This window comes from Dermacentor andersoni, chromosome 4 (assembly GCF_023375885.2).
Source record: "Dermacentor andersoni chromosome 4, qqDerAnde1_hic_scaffold, whole genome shotgun sequence".
Classification (NCBI taxonomy): Eukaryota; Metazoa; Arthropoda; class Arachnida; order Ixodida; family Ixodidae; genus Dermacentor; species Dermacentor andersoni.
Window position 1 is genome coordinate 60,593,858 of NC_092817.1, and position 5,862 is coordinate 60,599,719.

Sequence of the window (5,862 nt, forward strand, 5' to 3'; positions counted from 1 at the left end):
GAGGAGCCTCGTGGCGACTCCGGGTGGGGATAGGACGAGGTTGTCGAACTAGGGTATGAGGCGCTTGACGTGAAACGTTTCGTGGTCAATACGGCGCTAGTCGGAGGGAGATGTAACGGGCTCGACGACGTAATTCACTGCTGAAGAGTGTTCAGCGACGCGGCACGGTCCTTGGTACTTTGCTGCAAACGTGGAGGCGGATAACATAGCCACAACCAAACGACGGTGTGGTTGCTAAAGGTGGGGCCAGATCTGCCACTGTCACGCTGGCGTCTTTTGGCGCCCTTGGTGGCCAGATGTGGTAGTTCGTGCAAGCTGACGGCTGCAATATTTTTGTTTTCAATTCCAAAATAGCTTTTCTCCCTCCTTGTTCTTCCTGCCAGCATAGGTCCGCGAACTCGTGAGTCGACTAACTCAGACTCCCCATGACCCTAGAGTTTGAGTTAGTCCGAATGATACCGTGAGCATATCAACATAAGTCAGCCCAGGCGAGCTAAGTGGGCGTAAGTTTGAGCCTAAATGAGTCGAGCTGAGTCCGAGTAGGCGTGAGTCTTGAGATCCGAACCCTTACCCCACCAACGAGCTTTGGGAGAGAGCCTTGGCCAGCTCCGACCTCGAGGATCGGCAACGGCTGATTGCGAGGGCCCAGGACGCGGCCCGAGCTCAAGGTATTTTGGAATGAGGACGCCTCTCCAAAGCTGCATTCACCCAATAAAAATGGTTATTCTCTCTCTCTCTCTCTCTCTCTCTCTCTCTCACTCTGAGTGAGCCTATACAACGGACGACCCATCAGATTTCATTTAGGTTGTTTGTCAGGCTCTCCTGCAGAAAATTAAACGGCTAACAAGAGGCCTGAAGAGACAGACTGTCCATGTGATCTCCTGTATTCACTATGCAGGTATTATCCTATAACATTAAGAGGACAGCATCGTATCATAATGTCAGAGTAGTATTTTTCGGCTCCTTTCGAATCATAAATCTTGTTTGTCATTATGTATAAGAAACTGCCGTCTCTCTGCACAGCGCAACACAATATACTCGGTACATAGAATGCACTTTTCAAGGGCGTCCCAGCTATCTTTATCCATGCTGCTAAAAAAAAGGTATTTAGAAGATACGGCGCTAGATATAAATATAAAACCAAACGTGGTCGATAGTCAGACCTTTGACGACCTAGCACTGTGGCTCTTGTAATCATATCTTGCGCTGTGCGTTTATGATAATCTTTTTACAGCGAAGCTGTATACTTCTACCGTCCAAGAAAATTTTCGTGTCGTTGGCGGGGTAAGCAAGAAACTCCCCATACGTGGGCCGATACCGGAGATAGTGCAATGCCGGTCCTACCCGCGCCATAGGTGAAGCAGGCGTAAAGCACTCCCCAAACGTGGGCCGATCCCGAAGATAGTGCAATGCCGACCCGACCCGCCGTGGAGGTGCAGTTCGTCTTTAAGGGGGCCCACATACACAGCTTCGCTAATCATCCTTCTTTACAGAGTGGAAGGGCACTGAGTTTTCTTTCCTTAAACAGCTTGGCTAGCGTTAGCTGGGACACACAGTATATGATTCGTCGTAAGTTATGGCCGATGGTACACCGGACAGACAGGGAGAGAGGTGCTTTAACGAGAAAGCAAATGAACATGTGGCATCTTCGGATGGCCGTGTTGGAGCTCTCTAAAGCGCTCCCAAAATACTGATCTTGTTCGGATTGTCGAAAAGGGGGGCTGCGACTACATTCGGATTGTTTTTTTTTTTTTTTTCGATCGCCCAACTCTATGTCGGAACGCCGAGAGGCGCTGCCAAGTATCGGCGTCGAAGCAGCCGAGAAATCCGGTCAGTTTCTGGTCACGGGATCCCACCCGCTTTCGTAGCTGCGCTAACAAAGGGGGATTCTTGTGCTTGCAGTTCCGAGTGCGTGCGTTTTTGTGCATGTGTGTGTGTGTGTGCGTGTGTGCGTGCGTGCGTGCGTGCGTGCGTGCGTGCGTGTGTGTGTGTGTGTGTGTGTGTGTGTGTGTGTGTGTGTGTGTGTGTGTGTGTGTGTGTGTGTGTGTGTGTGTGTGTGTGTGTGTGTGTGTGTGTGTGTGTGTGTGCACGCTCTCCGAAAAGAGTTATCACTCCATCTCTTCTTTTTTCTTTTGTCCCTCTTTCTCATCAATAGAGTAAGGTAGCAAACTGGACGCTCGTCTTGTTGACCTCCCTGCCTTGCCTCTCCTCGCCTTCCCTCTTTACCCTGCTTCTCTGTGTTCGGCATACGTGAATCTAAAGTTAATTGGAGCGATCACTTTGCTGCTTTACATAAATATTTACTAGATATTGCGTATTTCTAGCTCTCTAAATTGCTTTTTTGACTTTGCACTATTCGCTGAGTAGTCGTTCAAGACATTGATGAACACTTTGATGAACATTCCGCTTTGACGCTAATGCTACGCCGCGCTGCTGGCCATTCCTAGAAAATTGTATCTGCGACGTCCAGGCATTTGCAACACAACAACGTTGTTTTGCGATAGGAGAGTCCAGGTGAGAGAGAGGGTGGTTATGGAGATGAAGACACGCAATTTCTGCAGCCATTTAGAAATGAATGCATGACTTCATTTACTGAGAAAAAGAAGCAGCAAACATCGCTGGAAGCACGACTCAGCACATTAGGAAAGGAGCGGGGGACAAAAAGAGGCCAAGCTGGAGTCCGAGTGGCAGGCGAAGTCACAGTTCAGGGTCGAGATAATGTAAGCGAAAGTTGGTGAAACCGGTTGAATTCCAGTGCAGATGTGTGATGTGGCGTGCAAATGATTGGCGTCACCGCCCAGCATGCGTCCTTCGCAGTGGCATAGGCGCCCACCGTTCTTGATAACAAACGTTCCCTGAATACCAATCTTGCCAATTACACAGTCGTCGGCCACACCTCGTCGCGTATTCCTTAGTGGCAGGCTCTGTCGATTACAACTGCGCTGTTGCGACAACTTACGACCATATCGTGACTCTTGCGATTGCTGGAACACTGTAAATATGGGTTCACTGCACAAGTTAGAGAACAGGCAGTTTAGAATAGAGTTTCTCGCCTTACATACGCTCAACGCAAGCACCTTTGCAGCACGTTACGGTGCGCGTCCCTTCAAGACAAAGTTTGCACGCGAACGCAAACGTAGGAACGCGTTAGAAGACAGGGTGCCGTCTTCTGCCTGGTGCGAAACATATCCAAGCCAACACGATCTATTTGTGTTTACTTACGCAAAAAATTCCAGTAGAAAAAGATCGGTTGAAAGGCTGAAGACTGCACATTTCGCATACCCAGGCATAGAAGCGACAGAGATCCTGGGCAGGAGGAGATCTACACGCTGGAGCTGTGGTCAGGAAAGAATGGAGGTAATAAGTTATGTCCTTACACACAACACAATTGCTGGAACAACTTGCAGCTCTGTTTGCACAAAACAGTGTTTTCAATTCATGTAGGTCAGCTCTCATTATATCTTGTAGTGGTATTTATGCTAAAAATATGACACAATAATTGAACGAGGAAATTCTTGAATACATTGAATTAAAAGAAAGACGAATTCTTATTTTAACTGCTACTATACTGAAGTAAAAGGTTTGGTAATGTTGTTTTCTCAATAGTTGTGTGAAGATACTGATCACTTTCTGATAGCTAAATTATCTTGATCCACGAAATTCTCATTCTCTTTTAAATAAGGCACATGAAGAATTATTTGGTTGAAGTTATTATGTACTTGCTGTCTTTCTCGTTCTGCCGAATGCCTATTACTACAGGAAGACTAGCTTCCAAAAGTTGTAAGCCACTGGTCAACTGTCTGGGCATTTCCTGCACTACAAGAATGTGTGTTGCACAGAGAGAACAACAGTTTGCGGCAACGCCGGAGCACGTGAATCGCTAAGCGCAGGCGTAAGCACCTTCGTAACGGAAGACGTGGCAGCGCCACTTGCCGCGAAGGCAAATTGGCTCGCTCTCAGCAAAATCCGCTCGGTAGCTAAACTTAGTTCTTGGGCTAAACAACCGCGAGCATCGCAGATGAATATCCGATAACGAAGAACAGACAAGCAGGCGATTTTTTTTTTTTTTTTTTTGGTGACAAACAAAAAAAATTTCGCTTAGTAACGCAAATTGAGCCAGGCGCCGAAGCAGACAACGCGGAGCAAATAGCGCTTTCACTGCTTTTTGCGCCCCTGCGCAGTGCTCCTTCATTTCCTCATCTCGCGAAAGCTCCACGTGGCTTGCAATGCCTAATCAACTACAGGCAAGCACAGTGTCCCCTAACCTATAACCTCGACCGCGTAGCTCGCTTTCAAACATCTTTAGTAAATATTATAATTTCTTTATTCCTTCATAAAGCGAACAGCAGTCGCCAAGGTATATCGAAGCGCGTTTCCTTCAGCGGATTAGTTAGCACTCACTCGATTCAGGAGCTGCTGTCGATAGGGATATAGCTGCAATGCTAAAGCCACTCTATACTACTATACCCCCGCGTGGCTTTATACTATACCCCCGCGGGGCTTTATTCAATGCATTTCCACAGCAGAGACAATTGTAACGCCGTATACCGGAAGACCCATACTTTCTTCTTATAGCCGTTTCGATAAGACCAGCGGCTATTCGTTACATAACAATTGCACCAAAAGCGCGCTTATCTTTCATTTTCTAGGGAGCGGAAAAAAATGTGGCTCTGCTATCCCTCCCGCGGGGTTGGCCCACTTTAGAGACGCGCATAACGGCTTGCGGCCTTTCTTCTGTTTTCTTTACTCTGATGGAACAGCTGAGCGATACGGAAAACTAAATATTGCAGCACACAGCAGACGACAAAGGCGTGCACGTGTGCAGAGAGCGCCAGGAGCAGACGAAAAGAATATAGCATCCGAATTGATTAGAGTCTAGAAATGATAATCGCGGTAACGCCGCCCGTCGGCGCAACGAATCAAGCGACCAAATACAAAACTACGCCAAAAAAAGAAAATACGATAAAACATGTTTTTTTTTTTTTTTTCAGCGCATTCTTCTGGGATTTTACTTCAATTATTCGTAGGTTCCGAAGATAGAGCCAATTATGCGAAATGTAATTAATTTTTCATTGGCCACCGGAAACATGGTCTTCGGGTCCTTGTACTTGAAGAAGGCAATACTGGGTGAGTGTACTCCATGCGCCCTGCAGTAACTCGAGACCTTCACTGCCCTTAGGCTTCAGTGAGAAGCCGTGCACAGCATCCTAACTAAGAAGGAAAAACAGCGCAGTGGCAGAGGATGTGAGAGAAGGGACAGAAAACGGCGCCCTTGCATATCACGAGCTAACCAGCCCAAAGACGTATGCACCGCCATGCAATCGCAATTAAATCTTCTTGCTATTGAATGCTGCTATCTTTGTGATTTTCTGATGGCACCAAGTTCTGCCGAGTTAAAGCTCAGGTATGATCGCGCTTCTAATGTTGATCACACGCACTGCGAGTCGTGTGGAGCATGCTCGCTTGGGTATTTGCTGATCTCGGACGCTCGCGATAATCGACCGGAGATGTCACGGTAAATGCGAATGCGCCGCATGCCTCGTGTGTAGATCGCGTATAACTTCCTTGTATATTGCGAGGAAATTCGTTTGTAAAATTGCGACACCGTGACCGAGGAAAAGTGTTCAAAATCTCCTGTATGGCTTGTGTACTGACGCACTGCGACGGTTCGTCATGTCCTTCCTGCCCCCTCTCCTCCCCCCCCCCCCAACCAGTATATTTCAAACCGGTAGCTTTCCAGGGTACCTGTTGCTAAACGATAAAATTGCATACTACATAGGGGCCATATCGACGCGGCAAACGACACCGAAAACGAAGCCAGTGGCTATGGTGTTGTGCTGCACGAGGTCGCGGCATCGAATC